Source organism: Zonotrichia leucophrys, chromosome 7 (assembly GCF_028769735.1).
Source record: "Zonotrichia leucophrys gambelii isolate GWCS_2022_RI chromosome 7, RI_Zleu_2.0, whole genome shotgun sequence".
Taxonomy (NCBI): Eukaryota; Metazoa; Chordata; class Aves; order Passeriformes; family Passerellidae; genus Zonotrichia; species Zonotrichia leucophrys.
This window is the reverse complement of record NC_088177.1, coordinates 13,780,172-13,806,755: the sequence shown is the minus strand read 5'-3', so window position 1 is coordinate 13,806,755 and position 26,584 is coordinate 13,780,172. Positions and strand designations below refer to the sequence as shown.

General features: G+C 39.0%; 1 long non-coding RNA gene across 2 annotated transcripts in view; it reads left to right on the top strand.

Annotated features, from left to right (window-relative positions):
* The window catches only part of LOC135450323 (uncharacterized), a 197,564-nt gene extending 187,143 nt beyond the window's left edge, over nucleotides 1–10,421 (top strand). The window contains exons 4-8 of one of the 2 annotated variants that reach the window (XR_010441020.1): nucleotides 745–889; nucleotides 7,331–7,470; nucleotides 7,988–8,034; nucleotides 9,300–9,417; nucleotides 9,506–10,421. This is a non-coding gene — a long non-coding RNA (uncharacterized LOC135450323). The remainder of the gene's footprint in view (nucleotides 1–744; nucleotides 890–7,330; nucleotides 7,471–7,987; nucleotides 8,035–9,299; nucleotides 9,418–9,505) is intronic. The other variant, XR_010441021.1, reaches the window with a different exon arrangement.
* The last annotated feature ends 16,163 nt before the right edge of the window (nucleotides 10,422–26,584 follow it).

Genomic DNA, 26,584 nt, shown 5'->3' with positions numbered 1-26,584 from the left:
TCTTTCCCCTTCCTTCTTCTAAACTATCTCATCCCACTCTTCACAGTTCTTATTTTCACTTACGGATTTCATTTCAGTTTAAATCAAACTGTCCCAAAATGGTTTAACAGCCTCTCTGAATAGCACTGCAGACACACAAGCAAAAGGAAAATCTGTGATTTTTTTGTGACTTGCTAATATTAAAGATTTAAGGACTTTAGAATCTATATATTAAAAAAAAAAAAAAGTCAGGCTTTAAGGCTTAACATGAATATGAAATATGTATAAATTTACTGTAGATGAAGCATAAACTACCACTTCTCTTTTTTCCCCTTTTAATTTTGTAAATGTAATTTTTGTTAATAAATGGTTTAAAAATAATAATGTTCAAAAGGAGCCCTTCATGTCCTTTTTAAAATTAGCTTGGACATTGAGGAGTTCCAAAATATGTCTCTAATGTTCGTCCTATAAAGCAGTTTAATCAGATGTCACAAAGACATGTAAAATTAGATTTATTTTATCAAGAGGCAAAAATAACCTCATTACACAGAAAGCTTCAACAAACTCAAGCTTGCCTAATATATAATCTGGTAGTTTAATTTGTAACCTGATTATTGCTCTTAACAGAATTCATTAGCACCTCAGAGTCCTATAAGTTGTTTGAATGATACTTGTTATAATTAATATTTAGTCTTTAATACTGTTCAGAGTTTCCCAAACTTTCAGAATGCCTCTTGTAATGTTTTTTTTTTTCTAATTTGCCAGCTGTGCAATCTTCACTGCCACAAGGGTACAGGGAGCCTTCACAGATGGAATGTGGCCTTGCACTGATTAAATAACCATTTGTATTCTCCTGAAGTAGAAGATGGGAATACCCTGTCTGAACAAGGGTGTTTCCTCTCATTCCCAGGTAGGTGTTATTCCATATCTCTGTATGTGTCCTGTACCCATGTTTATGTCATTTAACTAACCTACAGTGGGCTGGTTTGATCAGGGATAGGTTTGATTTTGTTCATCATTCTCAGTATAAAGCCAAGCCACAGCCCCATACTGCTGTGAACACAAGGAGCTTTGTCTCAGCCAAACCCAGCATGTGTGGACTTGGCCTGGTTGTCTCCAGGGAATGGCACTGGGTCATAAATTCTGATTCATTGCTGAATTTCAGAGAGTGGAATTGTTAAGCCACGGGAAAATGAAGGTAGCAAGTGTACGCTCACCCAAATGAGCCATGGGTGTGTGAATTCTATCACTGGTGTTCATACAGCTGAGCTCTAAAATTCCAGAGCTCCTCAGCTCTAACTCTAGATACTTGTGGTTTGCTCACCTTGAAAGTTTGAGCTTAAAAGATCAGATCTAAGCTGTTGTCTCTGTGTCCATTTAGAAACAGGGAATGAACAAACTCCCATTAGTGAGGCTGTTGCTCTGCTCCTGCCACTTCACATTGAGTAGCTCCCTGCATATCTGCTTGCTCTGCTCCCGAAGAGCTGCTCATCAGCCCAGCATTATTCCTTTGCCTCTGCTGTCTTTCAGGCTGGAGTGCCCTCCAGGTGCTGAGAGCCTGGCTGCCCCTGGGTTGGATTGATTTGGATGGGGCAGCACTGCTTCCCTGCAGGGCTTAACCTGGTTATCCTCACCACAGCACTTGGTGTTGTCACCAGTGGTGTGGCTGACCAATATGCTAGCACCTTAAGAACTATCCTCAGCTTGATGCTTGCTGCAACTGGTGCCCTAGGTGCCTTGAGAAGGCTGACCTACTCACTAAAGCAGTACAGAATCTGAAAAGTGCAAAAGCTAAAAGCTGAGGCATCATCCTCATGGGAGCTGTAAAAAGAAAGTAGACAGCATGCACATGAATGAAGGGAAAGTTCCACAGCACTTTCATAAAGAAAGTGCTGGGTAGACAACAGAGTTGCCTTCTCCAAAGCAAGATAAAGGAGCAAAATCTGAGGGGATGCCATGGGTGATGGAGTCATCTATCTGCTGGTCAATTATATTTCAGATGAATATCAAAAAAAATATGCTTTCCCTCATAAACAGGGTTTCATTATTGGCACAGATGCAGAAAGTCTTTTTTATAACTAGAGGACCTAGGGACACAACTTTTACCTGAGGTGGTGTGAAATTGAGAGCAAGGAACAGATGCCAAATTCTCCCAATCGAGTGGGGGTTCTCATCCAGTCGGTCCAATGTTAGACGTGAAACACCATGGCACTCATTTTTCTTGCTGCACAAAGCCCATTAAAACTTTAATTTAAAAGGAAGTGGCACTTTAAATTATTTTGGTTTTAACAAAAAAGGATTAAGGAATACAATTTGAAATTTATAAAGCCAAGTATATTTTCAGATTTCACAATGAAATGTTTTGCTTGTGCATCAACACAAGAGCATGAGGCTCACCTCACAATTCAGGTATTGAGACCTCCAAGCCTCTGAGGTTCAGTTTTCACTAGCAGCAGACAAAAGAAATCTTTCAGCATAGTTTGGGATAACCTCAACTGATTAGAAATGCTCATAACTTTTAAGTGTTATTAGACCTTTACAGTAGTTTAAAGTAGTTCAAAGTTTGCAGTAGTTTAAAGTCCAAATTAGAGTGGACTCAGGGTTTCATTCAACACATGAAAGAAACTCTTACTTTCAGGTTCAGCATAACACTTTAGCCTGCTGCTTTTGTCTTCCTTTGCACAGATAGAGGCAGGTTGAAAGGTAAGCACAGCACTCAGCATCAGCTCTGCTTAGCAGGGAACTGAACTTGGACCTCAACTCTTTCTTGGACTGTCTTAGAACAGGTTCTGTAGAATACAGGCTTGCCTGGTTTTCCATTTAGGTAAATTCTCATTTTCATTGGCATACAGGAAGCCTGATAGGAGCAGGAATGGGCTCCAGTTAATTTGTATGATTTGATATATATGTTTTCATAAGGTTCAAACAAGCCACGGGAGGTCAAACTGTGCACTGCTGAGAATCAGTGTACTTGAGTTGATAAGATGAGCAGTAACATTTCTCCACAGTGTAGAAGGAGGATGCTATCAGTGCAGCCCTGCCATTATAGCAGCTTGAGTGCTCACTGCTGCTCAGGGTGTTTTTTTTTCCCTTTACCTCTCTTATTCCCAAGATGACAGCAGCAGGCACATTCAGAAGCTCTTATCTCCAGTCTGCAGATGGGGAAGAGAAGCGTGTGGTATGCTAAGGGTGAAATTTTCAACAGAGATTAGGAAGTTACTTAGGTGCCTAACTCCTGTTTTCAGGAGTGATACAGGGCCTTTTTAAAGCAGCTGTTCTGTTCACAAGAAACTAATCTACTTAGTTACTGCAAGAAACATGCAGCTTTATATTAATCATACAACAAAGAGGATGAGGGGAAAGTTCCACAGAACAGACAGAAAACAAGAGTCAGGGAAGAAAGCAGCTCTATCCCTTATCTCTTTGGGCAACTGGCTGACTCCCTGTTGACCCCTGTCGTATTCCTAGTTTGTGAAGAAAAATATATTTATGAGGATTTTTTTTAAAAAATTCAGATGGCAAGGGTTGCTTTCTTTTCTATTACCTTTCACTCTCTGGGTCTCTCAGTTTTCCTGGTGTCTGGTGCTGCAAGAAGGCTGAAATCCTCCTGACTTCCTTCAGAACATCATTAGTAAAAGTAAGGGACTCTTGAACTCCTTGTCACTTCATAAGCGAACCCTGTCCTGATGTTTCCTTAGAGTTCAAACATTAGTGTAATGCTCTTTGAATAAGAAGGATCCAGTTTCCCCCAGAATGATGCACAGTCTGCTGGAGAGAGCAGATAGCTCATGAAACAACTGATGCAGGTCAGGTTCTTTTGGCTCAACTCTTGCTTTGAAGTGATATACACAGACTGGTTGTGAAAAGCTTATTTTACAGTTCTCTCCCCATCTTGGTTTAAGATTAAATCTGAATGAATTCTTGTCATCCTTTCCACTCAAAACTGGTGAAGGTCTGCTCTTGTCAGAGCTCATGGAGTTAGACATCATCTAAAAAGGGAATTGACCTGCCCAGACAGTTTTTAACTATTTATTCACCTCACTTTTAAAAAATGTAGGATCTGGATGGAACAGGGATTGTTCCATTCTTGTTTGAGGGGAGCTTTAGAATCTGGATACTGCCTGTATCTGTATACTGTCCTCCAGAAGAGCATATTTAGGATTTGTCTGAGATGTCTGTTTGTCAGAGATTCCATACCAATCTCCAATCTCTCACTGGTTGGAGATTGGTTGGTTGTCAACTCCTTTCTGTGTCCTCCTAAGCCCTTGGAACATGCATCTGCCACTAATAGAGACATGCAGAGTCTATCTCGTGGCAAAATTCAGGCGTTCATGAGAACAAAGGGTCACCAGGATTACAGGCTGCCATATCTAACACTGCACATGCTGCTTTCTCCTGCTCTGTGTACTTATCAGCTGTGGCTCTCACACACACAAAGCCACGTGGCTGAGGTGCAGATAACTCATCTTGTCTGAAGTTAAAGATGACTGCGCTGCCCCACAGCCCTGTTGGTGTCACAGCTCTGCTCTGGTGCTCCTGCCCTCGCCCCAGGAGCTCACAGCACATGCTGCTGCTTTTGAGACAGAAAGAAGATAGAGAGGTGAAAACATACCCCTTTTTTTGCTATTTTTCATGTTATGCTACAAAACTCTCCTAGCTATTCTGGATGAACGAGACAAGATTCATGCTTTTCCCAGATTTATATATGCCAAACTGTGTTCCACATGATTGAGATTAATTCAGCTGAAATTGTCTTTTAGGGAAAGAAGTTTCCTCTTTCCCTTGGTCCTGTAGCCTAACTCTGTGCTTTAATCCTGAAGGAGCACCGACTGTTTTCTGACACTGAGTCCTACCTGCCTTCTGTTTTCCCAGTCCCACCCCTTATGATGGCAGATATTCAGCATCACTTCTGACATGAGACAATTGTCAGTCCATTGAGACCATTGCCAGTCCTCCCTGCAACAGCCTGGAGAGGGATGATTGCCATGGCTGTGTAAGAAACCACAGAGGTTAATGATAGCCTAGTGATAACACAGCCCTTTCCTCAGAGCACTCTGTTTCCTTCCCCCCCTTCTCTAACCTAGCTTGCTGCTATGCAGTAAATTTGCACTGGTAAAAACAAAGTTGTCTTTTTCTGGACTGCTCATCTCAATCAGTTTCCTCTGAGGTAATAAGCAATTCTGACTTCAGATGTTTTAGCTTTTAGCTAGATCTCATTCTCCATACAACCCCTGATATTCACATTATGCCCTCAGCCCTCCTTTAGAAGAGCTGAATACACACAGAGGAGTTCTTGAATGTGTGCTTTGTAAGGAGCTGAGATCAAAAATTCCTAGTGGGTTTGTATTTTTGCTAAAGGTTTTTCTATTTTTTTGCTTTTGGGGTGTTTGTGAGAGGGAAGAGATGACTTAATCAGTGAGTCAGTCCTGAATTTACAAATTCTTCTCAATTCGTTCCCCTATTGTTTTCCACATGTAGCCTAATCACACAGCAGCTGAAATTTCTGTACCTGTATCCATCATCCCTCTGCTACAGGCAAGAGCCAACCTGACACCCCTTCAGCATCTGGCATGTATCAACTCCTTTGTGGGCTTCAGCTTTGAAAACTAAAATACTCAGAGCTTTTTTTCACCTTTAGGGCCTTGAGTTCATACCCTTTAGCTTGAAATATTCTTTGATGTGTGTTTTAGCATTTTCTGGCTAAATACCCTTGCTTGAGGCATTTAGTTATATTTGATGCTGAGACATTTTAATTTAAATAACTGATTAGATGTTAACTCTCCTGTGACAGAAGCACACATTAGGAACCAGGGCCTGCTCCATTATGCTTCTGCATTTTCATTCCTTTGAGCTGTTCTTACTATGGGGGTGCAAATCTTAAGTCATTCAGTGCTTACAGGATTGCTGTTAATCATTCTGCTTTGAGGCCTCTGCAGCATTTCTAATTCTGTTTACAGATGCAGAGAGGTGCCTGAGCTCTTACCTTCTGTTGCTAAAGGAAGTGTTGTAGGAAGATAATGGAGTCTTAAACTCAAACATGTATCTCTGCCTTTAAAAATCCAACCCCAAGAGCCTATGACCCACAAAGCAGCATCCCTACACTTCCAAAAAATGGGACAGTATGTAAGTTTTGTGGCAATAAAAAACTGTCACTTCACATAGGAAAATTTGGAAATGACTTTTAATGCTGGTGCTGAGATACATGATTGCTAAGTGGCCACAATCACTCTGGTTAACCCCAAGGTGTTTTAAAGAACAACTTAAAGAAGAACCTGTTTAAAGAACAGGCACTTCCAGAGATGACTGAACCTCTCAGCATCTCTGTTGCCTTTGGTACTCTGATTAGGGAGGAACCAGAGCTCCTGAATTGTGGCATATCACTCATGCTTAAACTCAGCTGGAATAAAGTCAGACCTAACAGATTTACCAAAGTATGGAAATCCAAGACACAAGTGGGATAAAGTCAGACCAAACAGATTTATCAAAGTGTGAAAATCCAAGTATGGTGTTTGGAGATGAACTTGGAATGAAATAAATCTCCGTTCAGAAATGTGCTCACCACCATATCTAAATATTAAACTGTTGCATGATAAAAGTGCCTTGTTAAAAGGTTATTGCATTATACTGCAGCATTCAGTAATTGAGGTTTTGTCTTTTTTTTTCCCCTAAACATGAATAACTGCCTGCATTAACAGACAGTTTTGCATGCATGGTTCTGATAGGATTTCCTGAAAAAATCCCTTAGAAAATACTTGATTGACTAGACAGATTGCTTTGCAGTGGTGTGATGTGCTGTCACTCTCCTGAGGAAGGAGACTTTTGACTGATAGCTAGAGGACAGTCACACACTGTCAAATGTTTGTCACATGAAAATGGATCAGGAGAAGGGTTGCAGGAATTATCTAAAGTAGAATCCCAGAGCAGGTGTTGAGTTTGTGGAGAGACAGAAGCAGAGTTATTAGCACAGTTATATTTCTTACCTGATAAAGTACTGTTGTTATGTTGTGTATTAATTTTATTTCACTCATCACATGGCTTCTTTTAAAAGGACAAAAAATGTGATAAAAAATGGTAGTTTCAGAAGTTTAAAGAAGTCTAGTTTTGCATCCAATATTATGTTTTAAAAAGTTATTTGCCTGTATGTAAAATATGCAGAATACATTAAAACTGCAAAACATATGTATTCCAAATGTTGCCATACTTCTTTAAAGTGATTTATAGACAGCCTTGCCAGTTACATTTTTCTTCTTTCCCTTTCCAAAAGAGAAATAGCAAAGGAAAAAAATACCTAAAATTGTTTACTTGTGCTAGGTAATTTTCTTTATTTTTTTTCCTGTGCTATTGTTCCTAGAGGAAGCACGTGCAAGGGATGCTTCACCTCTGAGACTCTTGTATAATATCTGCACAAATCCACTAACTTCAATGAAAGACAGATTTCCCCCAAGTAATTCCTTACAAGAATGCTCAAAACAGCAGTTGGAAACCCAAACAGTAAGTTCTTTGAGGCTCCTTCCTCAACTGAAAAATGCAGGAAATTTCTGGTGGGATGCAAATTAATCAGGGAGCACTCTCTGTTATCTAGGGGAAGAAAAAAACTGAAATGCCAAGAAGAATCCTGCCCTCAGGGTTCCTTCTTTCCAAATTTGATTTCTTGTTGTTTCAGATAAACTTAGAATAAGTATCCAAGTTATTGGATGTCCATAAAAGGTCATGCTTTTAAATGCATTTGATATTTACAGAATTTCTGAACGTGGTTTGCTTTTTCCTTTGCTCTTTAGTGCTGCTGATACGCCTCGTGCATCGCTCTGAGCACACTAATCCACACAATGGAAATGACATATTTCTGATGTCAGTAATTGCATTGTTCAATATCAAGTGCAATGATCTCTGGAAATATTTCTGTTTAAATACCAACTACTACTCTGAAATGTCAAAATTTTAATTAGTTTCTGTTTGGACAACTCATGCCAAGTGTACACAAAGTGGATCTTTTTTCTGTACCTTACAGAAACATTCCAAATCCCGAGGAATTCTGCAGGAGGCTTTTCAAAGCAGGTAAGATCAACACATCTTTGCAGTTTCAGGACATTCAGTGCTTTCTCTGCTTGTATAATTCAGGTAATTTTTTCATGTGGCTACGATTTTCAAGTCCAGTGGATAAAAATTAAAACCAATGAGAGGCTTATTTGTGCACTTGGAGGAGCTCAATGCTGTGCAATTGTTTGGAAGTTTGGATTGCCTATTCATGGCAAATAGCATCTGTGCTCAATTACACTCCATCCATCAGGAGGTAAGGCTTTCAGAAGTAATGAAAGCATCTAAGAGATGGTTTGCACTAGAGAGTAATGATTTCTCAAAAGGGCAGACAATTGGGCTGATTCACAGGTTCTGCAGAAGGGAAAATGCTCCAGATGAAATGGAAATTATTTCATGAAACATCTCAGCATTTCACAGAAAGAAGAGAAGTATTATTACCAATTATTCTCTATGAATTGAATTTGGTAACACACCATCATCTAAAAAGGAAAAGTGAAAGGTTGCTAAATTGGATATTTAGATTTTGCTAATGAGAATGGAGGGAGTTGATGAGTGTTGAATCATTCCTTGGCAGTTTTTAAACAAAGATTATCATTCATTCTCTTTTTTGAACTGACAGATGATGTTTTGTGTTGAAATGAAGCTTCATGACTTTTGATCAAGCCTGCTGAAAATAGCATTCTGCTGCCTAAACTTCATATTCTGTTCTAACACGTTACACTAAGAGTCATGGGATGATAATTTGGGATGCTCTGCAATCCTCTGCCTTTCTGAGGGATTTGAGATTTTTGGTTGGAAGCATATGTGCCATGACATGGCTGCATCACATTACTCAACAATGAGTTCAAACTCTCCAAAACAAAAATATTTCTATTTAGTATTCTTTTGTTTGCTTAACACTGTCTGGAGAAAATATGTGGTACGTGTCTATGCTGAGTTTTGTGTACCACGTTAAAATCAGGCAATTGCCTTGCCAGGTTATACCTGACCAATATTTACCAATGATAATCACCTCAAAGGTGTTGCAGAGCTTGATCACAGAGACAGGACCTCCCAGGACATTCACTGGCAGTACATTCACACTTTGGGATGCTACCGAGGGAAATCTTGTTCCTCTCTCATCAGACAAACTGATGTCCTTTGTGGAGGTGTGTTCCAAATATAGCCATTAGCTCACATTTTGGACAATCATACTCAGGACAGACTAAATTCTTAGTTTAAAATTTCCTCTTGGGATTACAAGCTTTTGAGCAACTCATCAAAAAATAAATGTTCTGTTTCAGCAATCCATAATGAATTTGAGTGGGCTCTTCCATCTCCCAAAAGCAGCAAAACTAAATTAGCCAATCTGGCACAGCAGATGAGACAGGATAAAGGTGATATTCCCCTCAGAGCTGGGAAGTAAGTGCATTTCTCCTGCCCTCAGCTGCATCACTGCTTGTTCCTTCCTTGTGGCTCCTTTTCCTAACATGGAATTTGCATTCTCCAGATAATAATAACCAGTGTGAGGAGCTGCTTGAACTCCTTCCCTCATTTCCCCCATAACTGAGATTCGTGGATGCTGGACTTCAGACTGAAAAGAGCGTCTTGTTATAGCTGAAAATCTCAGAGGTGCTATAGATGCAATTTTAGAAAAAGCAGATGCTCTTTTTTTGTGTGTTCTGCATGTCTGTACATAACTGTGGCAAGATTGTATGAATTTAGAATTGAGGAGAAGTTTTCCTGCCAGGAGGACAGAGTTGCAAGGCACAGACTTGGAAATGGCTCTCAGGATTTTTGAAGGAGACATTGTGGATGTTGACAAATGCACAGGATTATCTGGTGGTCTTGTGTGTCTCGTTGTTATTGACCAAAGAGGAAAGAAAATACTGAGGCTACTCATTCATTTATAGGAAATACAAGATAAACAGTCCAAAAAGTGCTTTGGTCACTAGTCAAAAGGACAAATGAGAAGGAAACAATTCGCTGGGTAATCAGATTGTGATGCTTTGCTGGTGTTTCCTGCAGGAGTACCTTGGAAATGTTGTTAATTTAACATCAAGCATCCAAAGATAGTGTTAATTCTTATTACATCAGCAGGCACAGTATATAAATCTCCCAATGACCTAAGAAGTGAGAGAATAAGATTAAAATGTCTTAGAAAAACAATCAGATAGTAATTGTGAAAGAAAAAATCTATTAGCCAAATTCAAATAAGAGTTAACAGTTCTGTCCATTTATTCTGAGATTTAATCCAGTGTTTTCCATCACTAGTCTGAAAGCTTACATAACATAAAAGAATCCTAAAAGTTTGTCTGCCTTTTATTTTCTTTTATTTGGTTGTTATTTCTACTACTTTGCAGTATTTGAAATGGCAAACTTTTGACTTAAATTGATTTCTGAGCACAGATGTCCTAAAAATAATACATAAGAAAATTATCGGAGTGAATAATTGATTTCCTTTGGATCCCATCCTGTCTGTGCCACGTTTAACAAATGAACTGTCACCTGCTGAAATATTTTCGTATATCCACTGGTAGATTTTGCAAGGCAGGATAATAATAGCTTTTCTTCCAGCTCTGAAATAGAAGATACCTTTCTTTTCTAACTGAAATATGTAATCAAGTGTGCAAAATAGATGGGTGCTGTTTAAAAAATCCAACAGGTTGGATATGGCTGCCTATCACATTACTTGGTCAATAATAGTTTTCACAGTGAAATTCCTGCATCTTCTCAACTGTTCCATTATCCCACCACATCCTACATCTTCTCTCACTTGAAGCACACCAGAGGCTTTCCACAGTGAGATTAATTTCTGCAAATCACACCATGGCACAATGTCTAATGCACACAAATGAACTGGGTATCATGGAAAGCCTTTTCCTTAGGAATTTATCAGAAGGAAGAGTTAATAGCATTTCAGGTGTTCCATGTGGGGTAGCTGTTTTCCTGAAAGTAATGTAGCTGGCCCCTGTGCCGTTATTTGGGAGCAGACCTACATTCTCAGGAAGGTCCTGCATTGTGGCTGACAAACCCTTCATTCTGTGATTTTTCCTTCTCACCATAATTGGGGTTTTTCCAGAGTTCTTGGGTTAGTTGTACCCTGATATATACCCCCACAGTATGAGCATTCTCAAAGCTATGGACAAGGACTGTTCTGGGTACTTCCTACGGAAATATGTGTTTTGTGTTTTTGTTAAATAACTCTTTAAAGAATGGCAAATCACAGCCGGAAATGCCAAAATATAAGATATCCAAAGGAAATTTAGCAGAGAAATTTTAATAAGAGACCCCTATTCTGTGCTCATGGATGGTCTGTCTGATCCTGTCCTTTGCATTCAGTTAGAGCTAATTCCTGGTTCATAATTCAGTTCAGCATTTTGTCTATACTTCACTAGCAAAAAGTCCTCACGGAGAACAATGTTTTCCATAAACACAACAGGTTCAATCCTTGGATCATAACTAAGTCTTTGCCAAGGAAATCACCCTTACCCAGCCTCCCCTTTTTTTGCATGAGTGTTTGCTTTGTAGTCCCATTGTTATTGCCCCTCTACATTCCTTGCAAAGCCTCCTACTCCTCATTTGCTTCTCAAGCTGCAGCCTGCAGAAGCAAGTCCCAGACAGTGCTCCCCAAACAGCCAGCAGGTAACTCACCTGTTTTTCAAAGCTAGGTTATGAGAGGTACACTTCCATTATGGCCCAATTTAGAAGAAAATTTTCTGGTCTCTCTGTTTAACTAGGTCTTGGACTTCTTACTTTTTCCCCTAAATATATGTATTAATTCTTTTTCTTCTTGTTGGGAAAAAGAGGGGGAAAAAAGCATATATCTTGTGAAACATTGGAAATGCCCTTCTGTGTTTTGTTGCCTTCTTTTGGAGTGATCATGCTGAACTCTAAGTGAACTGGTGAGAGGGATCTATTTATATTCTTTTCCATGTACAATTTTTTGTTGTTGCTGTTTTGAGGGAAGTGACATCCATTTATCCAGAGAGCTCTGTGTGGGCTCTTGTCAGTGAGCACATTCTGCAGTCAGGAAAGGAGCCAGACAGGTATTTGTATCCTTCCTAGGAACAACTTCACTGAGAGCTCTCATGGAAACACAGCTCCTGACAGCGTGGAATAGCAGAGACAGGAGAGCAGCAGGCTGCTGATTAATGAGCTGCTGAGTGGTGCTGGATGCCTGTGAGTCTGCTGCACATCCCTGGCAATGTGAGATAAGCAGGTCTGCAGCTATCAGCACACCTCTCACACGTCGTTATTTGATCTCTAAACTGTCAGCAGTGTAGGCAGCAAACTACAGATTACAGGCATCACTTGAGATGTGCTAGGGCACATATCTAAGGGAAAAAATGTAGCCAATGCCTTCAAATAAATACATTTGCTCTTTTTTGTGGAGCTCAGAGCAAGGACAATCTCTGTATGCACTGAGATCACAGGGCTCATGGAAAAACTGGAGCCAGTGGTCTCAGTATAAGCCCAAGTTGGCTAGATCAGAAATATAACATTTGATTACAGGAAGGAATATTACACAAATTGATAGAGCATTGAACAGACTTGTGTCTGTCAGCTGAGATGATTGTGGAACAGTATATCAGACAGAGATAATTGTATAATGGGCAGGTTGAAAGCAGTAAACCCTCTCATTGCCTCTGCTGGCTGCCTTGGCCACTTGGGAGACCCTCATAGCAATTTGAGAAGAAAGGCATGAATGATATCAGCATCACTCAGGGAGATGAGAGCAGACATCTATTGCTCCTTTAAGCAGCTGTTGCATTCCATATCCATCAGAGGATCTCTGGGTATGGCACTTTAGTTTGAAATTTCCATCAGGAAGTGGCCAGCTGCTAGCTTTGCCTGAGCTGTACAGGTTATCTGGACAAAGGATGCAGGAGGAGATTTGGTAGCAGGTCAATATTTTAAGCCCAAGTCTTCATATAAGAACAGCCTGTAAGAGAGAGTGGCACAGTGTTTGTAAATACCACAGTGGGAATGCTTATGAACAGAGCACATTTGTTCAGCTGAGATTAGAGAGAGAAACTATTAACTGCTATTTTTAATTAACTAGTATCTGAGTAAAATTTCCAGCCTGCACTGGTACAACAATGGATTGTTAGTACATTTTCCAGTACATTTTCCAACTGGACCAAAAGAGGAATTAATAAAGCAGCACATCATTAAGTAGACTCTAGCTTCAACTCATAAAAGACCATTAGAACAGACTAATCTAATTTTCTTCATAATAGAAAACACAAAACTTGCAAGAAATAATTTTAATGGAAAGATACTTTTAGAGAATCCACTGCTGCTGGTTATTTGTTTGAATGATTTATTTCCTTCGACATTTAAAAATATTGCACTCTATTTCTAGTCTAAATCATGTTTCAATTTTCAGCACAGCTTCTTTCAGATTAAGTAATTGCTTTTACAATTTTTGTCAATAAGAAGGTATATTTAATTTTAATACTCTCATCTTTTAACATGATCCTAGGGTATATTGACCCCCACTATAGTGTTATAGCATTTGTATCTCTACATTAATTCCATAGCTTTGTTCTGCACCAGCTGCATTTTCTGCCCCTGAAACACACTGTAGGGTGTGACAAAGATCTTGCTAATGGTTGTAAAAGAAACTAACCTGTCACAGGACAAAAGAAACTGCATTTTCCAAAACTGAGAGCTAATTTAAAGTTAGAAAACAGTCAGAAGAAATTATCTATTTCTGCAATGAAATGAGAGGCTAGAATGATTGCTCTTTAACATATTTCTGCATGATGGAAAAGAGATTATTGGAAAGCTTTCTGCTGATGGAGAGTATCAAAACTGAGGATGGCATAGGCCATTGTTCTGCCATCTCACAGTGCAAAGCAAGGAGCAGCTGAAATTCAATATTGATCAATGAAAAGCCATGCACACAGGGGAAAGCAAGCAAACAAAAAACCATCATATATGTAATGGTAGTTCTAAATATGCCACTATGGAAAGAGAATTATAAGCTTCATTGTAGTTTCCTGTAAATGTTATCTTGGTCTTGGTGGGCAGGAAAGTGAAGGTGTTAGAAATACTGAAAAAGAAGAGATGAAGCATTACTATGCAGCTCCATATGGTTTTGGGGATGTGACATTTCAATATATTCTACAAGTCTGCTCACCTCACTCTAGAAAAGGATATAATGACCTAGAAGAACACAGAGAATAGTAATCAGTAGTACAGAATGCCTTCTGTATGCAGAGGAAGTGTTATAACAACCACTCTATAGCTTATAAATTAAATCAGTGCACATGGTTATTATAGAGGTTTATACCATCCTGAATGACATAGGGCAAGTCCCTTATCTGTTTGCTGTTTGAAGTTTAATCATCAGTCATTCAGTAGCCTTCTCCAGTCAGTGTTCTTATCACCCACTCTTCCCTTTTGCACTGCTCAAACCCAAACCATGTTGTTTGTTTACTGTTGTTTTTTTAAGTCAAATTAACTAGAAGGTGTACAGAAAGCCCACGCTGTGGTTTGGGTTTTTTTACTTTTAAAATATGTTTCAGCATTATTTTTGTATTAAATTGTGTTAGGAAAGCAAAGAGTATCTTGTGTACAGCTGAGCCTCTTGTCTCTGCTGTGCCTTTGTACTACTGACTGTTTTGGATGGTTTTATTGGACTATGAATGGGAAAGATCCTATGTTGGTTTGTGCTGTCCCTGTGCATTTAAATTGTATATATTTCTCTATATATATCACCTGTGCTCCCTCCCTAGTACATTGAACCTCATGGGGAAAATGATTTTGTGAGTTTTTGTTAACTCACACCTTTCAGGTGTAGTGTTCAACAGCAGGACCTGTCTCCACTGAAGCTTTTTGGTTTTCTTCTACTCACATTAATATTTGTTACTGTTATGTACTTCAAGATCATGACTCCTGTGGGGTGTTAGATCTGTTTATCTCAGCTTTAAATTCTACCTATTGAATAGGAGAGATTATCACATTTACGATAAGAGAGCAAACACTTTTTTACAGCATTAAGTTCTCTGTCAGCTCTCAAAGACACGGATAAAGATGCAGAAGGGCAAATAAAATCAGTGCTGTTAATGGGACTGCCTGCCACATCTTTGGAAGTTTAGTAAAACTTTTCAAATGTGTTTTACCAAAATGTTGATGAAGAAAAAAAATTAGTGGGGAATGAAGCCTTGTTCTTCATCAGTCTGCAGATGGTGAAATTAATGAATTCTCCCTGAATGATATGACTGAAGACCCAACCTAATTTGAGGACCTGTCTGAAAACTTCTTGAGTCATAAAAGCAATAAACCACTGCTGACTCATAAAGTGTTCTGCTACCAAAGAAAAGGAAAAAAAAAAAAAAAAGGGAAAAGGCTTTTTTGTGGCAACTGGAGCAGTTGTGATGGGGAATGATAAAAGGAGAAAAAAATACTCTTTTGGTACGTATAGTTTCAAAGTATCTCAAAGATTATATCAGATTGCATTTCTCTTTCCCATTCTAAAACTTCAGTGTCTCCTAAGGACTCTGCTTCAGCTGAAGTTTGTGTTTGATGAAGTGTCCAGGAGTTCAGAGGCATGAAACTGACTCTGAAAAGTGCCCAAAAAAAAGTTAAGTGTTGCCCTTTGCCCACAATATGCTTCACACTGATAGCAGTGAGAGTTGTTCTTATGTGTGAATATCTGACTGCCTGTTTATTGCTGAGAGATCAGAATTCATCACCTCAGAGCTGCCCAGCTGGAACTGGGGTTCCTGTGTGGAGCACTTTATTTTAATGACTACACGTCTTCAGAACTGAATTTGGGCACTTTATTGTGTTGGAACAGATTGACGTTAGTGCTTCTGAAAATTATTTCAGGAATACTGAATAGCTAAGGCAGAGAGGAAAGAAAATCAGTTTTTAGAGGCCAATCCTTTGATCCTGCTGCTATCCTGATCTGCAGCCAGCCGAGGCAGGGGAAGCTGGCTCAGAGGTGGGGTCAGAGCAGCTCTGAGCTGGCAGGCAGCTCCTGACGGATGCTGTCAGGGATGACAGAGCTCCCTGGATTCCCACTTCGAGCTGGAGCACTCAGTGGGGAGCTGCACCAGGCTGGCAGAGCCTCATCCCTGCCAGGGGAAGCAGGATTTTGTCTAATCACTGCAGAGTGACAGACAGCCGTGGTGCCAGCGGGCCCTTCCCTCGGTGGGAGCTGCTCTGAGCTAATGTGGGGATGCATTAACTTGTCTGACCTGCAAACAGAGAATCGGCCTGAGCAGGGAAATCACTGCTGGAGAAATGGCTGCTGCGTTGCACAGAAAATGTTTGAATATTCATTAAGCACGCCTAGGATTTTATGTTATTAGTTGAGATCTTTGGGATTTTTTAACTTATGTTTCTCCTGTAAGTCCAGAGCTTAATATAGATGGAATAGGCCATCTAGTATGGCAAGAAAGTCTTTCTAAAACCCAGCCTGGCCTTTTATCAGTGGTAGGAAAGTCAGTGACTGGAAACACTTGAGCTTCTGACTCATTTTTAGCTGTTTTCAAGTGTCAGAGTAGGGGATCATAAAATGTGACCTTATTTTCATGTAGCACAATGTATGCATTCTGTAAAACTGGTAAAAAAAACGAAACCATCAATCCTTATTGAAATATCTGTCTAGAGCTTTGACCTTCACATCACAAGTGCTGCTTAAAAGTTAACTTTTCAATTATCTAGTTAAAGCAATGATAAATTGTGCCCAGAAGTAGTGACCGCAATACAATAGGAAGAAGGTTGTTTTTTCAGTTCTAAAATAATCCCATTTCAAAACCAATTGTTAAAATCAATTACTGAATGCCATTTGCCACATAACTTTCCTTTTGTTTGAGTTGCTCTCAGTGTATTTTTTGAGTGGAGGAAAGAAGGCATTGTCCTAGCACAAGGAACTGAAGGGAATTATCAAGAATGTCTGTTCCCCCCTTGCCATTCTAATCCCAAGGGACTTACCAAGCAGGGAACCCACAGCCTTCTTGTAAAGTATTTTTTATACACCTACTTATGGATTCATAGTCACAAATGCCCATATTCCTCTTACCTGGTCTTAGAATTTTTAAAATAACACCAGAAGTTCAGAGTCTTCTCTCCTGATACCCAAGCAGGGGTCCTGCTCTGCTCTGTCCACCTAAGAGTGTCAGTGCCTTGGTTCCCTTGTCTCTCCTCCAGAAAGGAGAGTGGTACTGCTGGAATTCAAACTGAATGAACCAAAAAGAAACTGGATGCTATTAGTCTCTGTTTAATACTGCAAGAAGTAATAGTTTGTGAGTTTTTTCCTGGGGTCTCAGAGGAGAAGTACACACACACACAAATCATGAATGTGTCTGTTTTAAATGGGAATAATCCATACCAGGACCCCAAGATCTGAGTGAAAGCTCTTCTTTAGGCCAAATCATTCAAAACTTTCCTCTGAGAACCCTCCAGCCATTTGTCAAATATTTTAAAGTTCTGTGGTCCAAAGCATTTATGCACGGGAGTGCATGCATATATCCATTTATTAAAATGTGTATATTATTTAATTCCTGCCAACTTCTGCTTATTAACAAAATCCCATTCCTGCATGCTGAAACAATGACCTTTATATTATCAATTCAAGGACTCATAAAACAGATATATAAATATATATATAGGTGGATATAGGAAGGTGGAGGTATAAAAAATAAAATGGAAAAAAAAAGCCCAAAAGTGAAATCCCAGCTTGTCCAACCTCAAGGACCAGAGCATATATATCAAAATAATCCTGGAAATCTGGCTGGGGTAGCAAAACCATATGGGTTTTGTTTCATCTCAAGGGTACCATGTAACTTATTAGCATCTCCTCTTCTGCTACTGATAAATTGGGTGCAAAAATCTATCTGATGGTGATGAGGAGATTCTTCACACCAGGGAGCAGCCATCAGGATTCATAGGATTTGTGCTGTTTGCAGGATTCAGGGTCCACCCTAGTGTGGAACAGAGATTGTGAGGTAAGGGGAAGGAAAAGTGGTACTAATGTGGCTGCAGTAAAGGTGCCTGATAGATGTAAACAAGAGAATTGCTGTGGGTTTAAGCAGCAGAAGAGAAATTGAGAAAAAAGTTTGTGACAGGAAGCTTATCTGGTTTTCCAAGTCCATTGGTTGCTCCTGTTACAAGGAATTGCCTTGTTATTAAAATCTGCAAGAAATTCAAGGGGAAAAAAGCCTTAAACTGCCAGTAATCCATGTGATTGTTTTTCTAAGTCTTGGAGGAGGCTTCTGAACTGGCCTTTGGATTCCTACTTGCTTTTGTCCTTAATCCTAAGAAATTGATTTGTGCATTCTCTTTATTCTCTCTTGTTAAAATAATACTGACTTTCATATTGCTTAAACAAGAGAACTCTAGAGCAGTAATTTTCTGGGGTTTATTTATCAAGAAGTAGGAGATATGTCATGTATACTTTATATATAGATGTATTATACACTCCAAACCTGTCTACAGTTTTCTACTCCTGGGATTTACAACTGAGGTGTAGAGTCTGACACTTTATAAATGTTTCTATTCAGATAAATGTGATAACCACCAGAATTAAGGTATGATACAAGAGTAAAGATGGACTGAAATGAAGTCAATGACAGAGAAGTTGGAATGAATGTTGGAGAAAAATTTCTTACATTTTCCCCACCTTTCATTCCTCCCAGCTGGCCTGGTGTATTTCTGATGTATTTTTATCCTGTATTTCCTGCTTTCTAAATCCTGGCTTGAGTAGGAAGGAAGAGGAGATGGAGATTTAGACTCAAACCTGTTTGCCAGAGAGGACAGTGCTTGTGGGCAGTGAGCTTACCCCAGTGGATTGCAGAACCTTGCCTTTCTCCTGCTGTAGCTTTCATTTCAGGTGAACTCACTGTAGGTTCTGTGCAGTGTGAGAGCAGAATTTATCTGGCCTCTTCTGTTATATTAGTGAGGTGCTGGCAGTGTCTTCCTAGCACAAATAAAACATAAATGACATCTTTAATTAGTTTTCTGCCACACCATCCAAAGTTAGAAATAGAAATTTTCAAATGCATTTGTCACCTTGATATTTTTTCTGGGGAGGCAATTGTCAATAACCCTGAAACTATCAGTTACTTTCCAAAGATCATTTCTTATAGCCCTAAAAAAAAAAATAAAGGCATAAATCAATCATTCTTCAGAATGGTAGAATGAAAAAAGACTTGATATTTGTCCAAAGGTGAAACTAAGATATAGCTTATTTGAGTTAGGACCTACTGGACTCTTGATTGATAGGATCAAAGTCAGAGCAGACCTTCTTTGTCAAGATCAAGATTTCTATTTTGACTGCTGTAAAAGTATTTCCAATGAAGATCACAAATCTTCTCCTGCCCTGACAGACAGTTGTATACTCCCTGTGCTGCCCCTAGTTGGTACTTTGTTTGACTGGCAGTAATTTTATATTATTGGGACATATATCTGTCTTTGGCATTTACTGTGTGCACCTTAAGTCATTTTATACTGTAGTACTAACTCTTGTTTTGCTTTAAATCCTGCAAAAGCTGAACCATTCAAGCAAAAATTTGCATTTGACCTGTCAGAGGCAGTGACTGACATCTGTCATCCCTGCTCATTGTTTCAAGTTCTCTATCTGAAAAATTCAAATGTAATGGATGTTGTTTAAGGCTGCCAGATGTTGATGCCACCATCAACAGATAGGATGGGTCATAGAATAGCAGTTGCTATGCACAACAACTCACAGGAAGGGAATTTTTTAATTTTATCCTCTTGGTACCAAAGTATAAAAAACCCACAAAATATTTCTTATGCTTAACAAATGTGAAATTCAAACTGCTATAAAACCAGTGAAAGTACTTTTAAAAGAACTATTAATTTTGGGAAAAAAAGCTTCAATTCTGTATAATTGTCTCCCAACTTCTTTTCCATGAGAAACAAGCATCTTCTGGGTTCTGGTACTTTCTGCTGCTTGTAGAATAGCAGTCTGTCAAGCCCCCCTAAAAAATTGACATAAAAAAAAAAAACCCAAACAAACCAACAGACTCAACAATTGTTAACAATTGGAAAGGACCAGGAAAAGGTGCCACGGCCCAAGTAAATTAAATCTGTTTAATTTACTTAGACCTGCTCCTTCATGCATTTTACAGTCCTGAGGCTCAGGTTTCTCTTCAGTCACAAATACCTGTATCAAGAATGAAAAGCAAAATGATGGGCCAGTTGTTGGTGTTCCTCAGAATAGTGGTTTCATTTTCTGATACTGTTTTGAGCCTGTGTGATCTTGAACAAATCATATAGGGGGAAAAACCTTTAAATAATCTAAGTTCCACTCCCCTTACTGGACAATCAGTGGTTTTTACAGAGCCTTGAAAATTAATGCCAAGTAAGGACCTTCCCTACAGCCTCCAGTTTTAGTGCACTATCAGTAAAATGACAAAATGAGTGCTTTGCTGCCTCACAGGTTCCTTTTGAGGATAAACACATTAAAGCAGTGTAAGGCTCTTAGATACTATGCAGATGGGAGCTATAAAAGCTCCTCAGACAGAAAAACCTGAGCTGTGGCAGCTCTGTGACCTAGATCAGGCTGCTCTGCTCCTGTCCCCTGCCTTGCCTGAGCTCAGCTCCCTCAGCTGTGTAATTAGCTGGTCTCAAATAACCCTCAAAACTTCCAGAAGTTTTCTGCAGCTCTCCCCTTTCCCTTAAGGTCTCGCTGTGCTGCTTTTTCAGTGATCTACAGCTTTTAGGTGATTTCCTGTCAAACACACTTCAAGGCTAGCTTCTACCTGGTTTTCTTTTCCCCTTGAGGCTGCTCTGCTGACACTGCAGCTTTCAAACATTAAAAACAAAAATTACTTCTTATGATAGTTTTTTCTCTTCCATAAGGAAAATTTAGAGCTTCTCCAGAGAAATCTGGTCTCCATTAAAGCATCTCTTGGGATATGGAGAATTTTAGCTTAGGAAGTAAATTATTTCATCCAGATCTTGCTATAGGCATTGGGAATGAAGTCATGATCATAGAAATGTTTTCTGAAAGAAACACATTTTTTCTATAATTTGTTCTGAATCTAGAAGTTTAATGATGCAGTCCATAGAATACTTTGGGTTCTCATTTTTCTGTAGTTGTTTCCAGTTCTCAGGGACAGCAACTAGAAGGGTTAAGGACTCTCCTGTCCCCTGCAATGAATTAATTCTGACTTGCTACCATTTGAAAGAAAGTATTGCTACAGCTGAGCTACATTTCCCTCCTCTCTGTGACTGCTGGAAGCAGATGAGTACTTTGGTAAATCTGATAAAGTAAATCCATGGCTCAAAGCTATGCCAAGTGGAGCCACTTTTGAAATGGCTGCAGAGTGAAGAAACTACTTTATTCTGTGTTTTTAAGCCTGTCAATACACAAGCTTTCTTTGCCAGCACATTGATAAGAAAGCCTATTAATTAAATTGCTAAATTGTTTGCTTTTTCTCCTGTATGTCTGAACACCATGAAGCATATTTTTGTTACAGAACTCTGAATCAGGTTGTTTCCTTCATGATTCTTGTCTTGTTGTAGAGTCCACTGTTGTAGCAGTGATGAGGAGAGAGAAAGGGCTGAGAAAAGCAAATAGGAAATCTTTTGAGATTATTTAGGGAGATATTTAGTAAAGTTTACCATTCATTCCTACCCACCACCACCACATTTTCTTATATTTCAACCTTAGGATTGGCCTTGTCTCTGTTAGAATATTTGTGTTATCTTTGGGCTGTTAGAGGGTCTTGAGATCAGCACTCCCAAACTGCTCTGTTTGTCTTACCCTGGGATAAAGATACACCCACAAAGTAGGGTGGTTTGTTTTGTTTTTTTGGTTGGTTGGTTTTGGGTTTTTTTTTTTTTTGGTTTTGTTTGGTTTCGTTTGGTTTGGGGTTTTTTTTGTATTTTTATGAAGACTGTTACTACCACTACTCTGGGCAGAAATCCTGGAGGCTTCTGACTGATAGAGATCAGGCAGAAGGAAATGTATCTTTGAGGAAATTTATGCTTATACTTTTCTTTGAAGAAAGAGTTTCAGAAATCTTGGGACCCCTGTAAAAGGTATCTCAGAAACTAACTGTGAAAGGAGTAGATTGAAATCCCACTGCAAATGGAGGCCTAAGGTGGGATCACAATCACTGAAACATGAAGGAACTTTTCAGTCTTGATGAACCTCTCTGGTTCAGGACAAAGAAACAGAACTAGAGAAATATGTTAACATATGTTAAAATTTGCCTGAAGTTCTTCACTACATGTAATTTTTCTGGGAAATGTAACCACTTCCAACCCCAAATACATCTCTTAAAGGCTGCTCAATAATATTATACCTCCACACAAATAATTTTTTTAAAGACCAATCCAAGATCTGGAATTAACTTCTTTTCTGCCACTTCATGAAAACAGGAAGCTCAGAATATTCAGACTGCATAAAAAAGAATGCATAGTCTAAATCTGACTAAGTCAGTTGTGATAATTTATAAACAAGAGTAAAACAAAAGAAAGCAATGGGTTGCAAAATAAAGACTATTTAGTGACAACCCTTGTTCATAGTAAGATATGGAGTCCTACAAATTTGTTCTATTTCTTCCCTTCAGAAAGGATTAGTTACCATAGCAACTGATACATAACGTGACATCTTTTGCTGCTCCCAAGATCTCCAGAGCAGTTTTTAAGAGAAGAAATGTTAATTAATATCTAAAAGAGTAAAGGAGACAAGGTCTTTGTGCACTATAGGGAAATCATGTTGTTATTTGATTTCCCTTTATGGGTGTTGTGCAAGGGCTGGGTGAGGGGCCTGTACTTCCATTAATCCCACAGGGAAGAATGGAATAAATATCCACAGTCTGGAAGAAAATGCTGAGACCTAGCCACCAAGGAGACAGAATTACACAATCATATGGTTTGGAAAAGATCCTTAAGATCATTGAGTCCAAGCAATACCAGGATATGAGGCTTAATTTTTATATTACTAGCCCAGTGAAAATACAAGCTGCAGGGAAAGTACTGGATGGATAATTTATTTAATTCCTTCTCTGGATAAATAACACACAGAAAGAAATTTATTGTTCTTGTTAAATGCCTGTGGAACACAGGAAAACATATCTTGCTGTACCTGCTAGGATATTTCTCTGCGTAGTAGAAAAGTGATAGTTGGATGTTATGTAGCCCTTGGAAATAATTTTCAAGGATTATTTACCTATTTAGAGTTTTGGTTTAAAAATTAAGTACTGAAAAAAATGTATCTGATGTAGACTGTGCACAATGTTTTTGTGTTTTTAAGCTACCTGTGGTTCGCGTCCCAGGAAGCTGAAATTAGAAGGAATGACAAATCCTTGGTTCGCCCTTCATTTAAAAGAAATTCACACAGTTTTTCTCCATCACATCCATTATCGGTTCTCCGAGCCTGTCCAACCCCCCAGTAAATCACATTAAAACAATTCACAGTACATTTACTTACGATTGGAATTAGGCTATCCCAGATAGTTTGAAAAAAGATGCTTTTGGAAGATGTTTATCTGGATCAGGACCAATAGAGAGGCCTTTGGGCTATATTTTCAATCATTGTGTATGGGGTTGTTTTGCTGCATTGATGATCCTGCTGTTTGTGTGTCACTTAGATGTCTCCTGAATTGATGTAAACAGCATAAAATCTTTTCTATTCACTATTTCTCCACTTATGAACTAGGACTTCCTTTCATGCATAATATCACAGAGAAAATAAAATAGATTGGTTTACTTTTCACTGGGAAAGCTGGGTTTGAATGAAGAATCATTAAAAGGGTAATACCTTTCCTAAAAAATTAGGAACTTAAAACTCACTGCTCCTGTCACCTTCACATTCACATCTGGAGATCCAGCTGATGAATAAACAGACTGGAGATTATCACACTGGGTACATCCATGTGGAAAATGAAATTCTTATTAAAGTTCACTGCTTCAAATGATATATGCTTTGTAGCTCTTCCTGTAGAGGTTCCTGCTGAGTTTTGTCACAATATCCTGAAATCCAGTCTTTCTTCTCTCATCCTTCTGTGCTAGAGCAAAGAGATCTCTTTGATGAGTCTTTGTAAAGTTTTTGACAGAAAATGATAACAATTATTCACTTTCCACCTACAGAAATTCATCTTCAGCCATAAGTGACTTGCTCATTTATTTATTTAAAACCTGATTTTGAGTTACTTTCAGCAAAGTTATTTTGAGTGTGTGCACAGTAAATTGAAATCTTCAGCCCTAGATATGGATAAGAGTGCATGAAGATGTGCTGTGCTCCCCAGTCCTCCCGGGCTAGCACAGAAGGCTGTGCATTCTCAGATAAATCTGCCTCTATGTCCCATGAGTTCAACTTTGCAAGCGGCCAGGAGATAAAACAATGTGTTTCTGAGAAATCTAGCCTTTGTCCTGGCTTCAGACCCCACAGGGCTCAACCTGGCACAAAACCCTACAGAGCTGTGCTTTCCCCTTTGTGATGTGCTCAACTTTTAAAAAGCAAGGTTATGCTAGTTTTGCTTTATCTACCTGTAAGCAAGCAACAACTCTGACATCAGTTCATTAAGGTGTTCTTATTCATCCAAGTATTCTTATTTCTTGTTTTCTGGTGAAAAAAAAAAAGTGTGAGCTAGCCCTGAATTAATTCTGCAGTTTAAGTTCCATATTAATTTCTACATGGGTGTCATCTGGGAGCTTACATTAATGAGGGCTTGCAGTGATGTTACTCTTATCAAATGAAACATCCCTTAAATCCATTTCCATGAAGTTCTAGTCTACTGCCAGAGATGTTCATTCCAGATAGAGTATGCCTAGTGAAAACAAATCTGTACAATTGTATGCTTGGCCAAGTATCCCCTAGAAAAGAACCTCAGGAAGATGAGATGGAGAATTAGGATGTGCAGAACTGTCTTTGTTTGTTTGTCCCAAACATACAGAAATCTCTGCTTCCTCTGCTCCGGGGGGTTAATTTTCCTTGTGCCAGCAGCAGCACTTCCACTTAGCCTGTATATTTTTCTATTTATGCAATGAACCTCTCCTTTCCTGAATCACTTCAAATTGTTTAAACAGGCTGGAAATGTGCTGTCCTGGGTCCTCTGTTTTAAGAGCTAAAATTAATTTCCTTGGAAGTATTCCTGGAAATCATAATCTATACATCTATATTTCATGTGAGACTGGGCAGTTATGTTGTCTTTAAATCAGCTCTGGACCTAATTTCATCTATTTTAATGTAATGGTCTAGAGGGTGTGCCTGCCAGCTCCAAATCTCTCCCAGGTATATATTCAGTTTACAAATCATATCCTCCTCTAGCAAACTAGAATTATGCCTATTTTAGGTCTGTGTCTCTATTATCATCATCCCCACTGAGTTTCTGTGTCAGGTTTTTTATTTAAGTTTCAGCTATTGCCAACTCTGAAGGATGATTTTACTCACAGGTTCTTGTTGTACTCTGAGTTCTGCTAAGAGGTGGCTGGAGCAGAGAAAGCTCATGGAGAGAGCAGTGGAGGGTGTTTGTGCTTTCCTTGGAGATCCACAGTCAAGGAAAGAGCATTCTGGATTCCATTAGGATGCTTTGCTAGAGCAAATAAGGATTCTGCAAGGCAATGATGGAGTCTCCCAGGGATAGGAAAGGACTAGGCAGAACTTGGTTTAATTCGGTGGAAATGAGAAGGACACCAGACAGACAAAGCTGTTTATGGATCATTGTTTCTTCTTTCTTTGTCTTGCCCAGCAGTTCCAGATTTAAAAAGTTAACTATTTTTGCCAGTATTTCAGTGTATAGGAAAGCCCTTTTTGTTCAAAAGCAGCTCCTGCTAGATGAAAAATCTTTTCATCTCTCTGAGAGGAGATGAAGGGTATTCACCAAAAGAACAATGTCTGTATAAACCCACTCCTACTCTCGGGGCAATTTGTGGTCCTGTAGCACTGGCCTTTTATAAAACAACACGATACTTTTTATCTCCTTGTAGGAATGGCACATCCATCTCTGCTGCTCAAATACTGAGATCAATTTTTGTCCTACCATCAAAATGCAGAAAACTTCTAGGCTCCAACTTTGTGTGTCCTGGTGTAAAAAAAGGAAAAAGCACTTCCCTATTGTTTGTTCTCTATTGCTGCAGCTGCCTAGATTGACTCAGGTCTGCTAAAGTGAGGCATTCTCATTTTAGTCTGCCACATTTCGAAGCGTTTCCTATGTGCAAATGTTTTAGAAATGTATCTTTGGTAGAAATTATTCTTTTTAAAATATGGCTTAATCTTAACTTATAACATTTAAAATCATGGCAACTTAAGAAAAGTAGATTTGATAAATATTTGCTTAAATCCTTCACTATTGTGAAGGATCTTGGTTGCTTCTTCCTTTCCTACTGAAACAAAAACATCAATTATCTCTTCAAACTTTTACTCTAAATGGATGCATTGTTGTATTAAAATTTTTCATAGTTACATTATTTCTTGAGAACAGAATTTTCATCTGTGCTCATTTTTAGGCGCTGCACGTATTTGTCTGGTTCTGCTGCATGATTTTTTCCTCTTGAAAAATGCTAAAAGCAAACCTGTATGGTGTGTTCTGCTTTACATGAAATCAGCAGACTTCAGTGGCTCCTGTACTCATCCAAAGATATTCCTCACAGATGA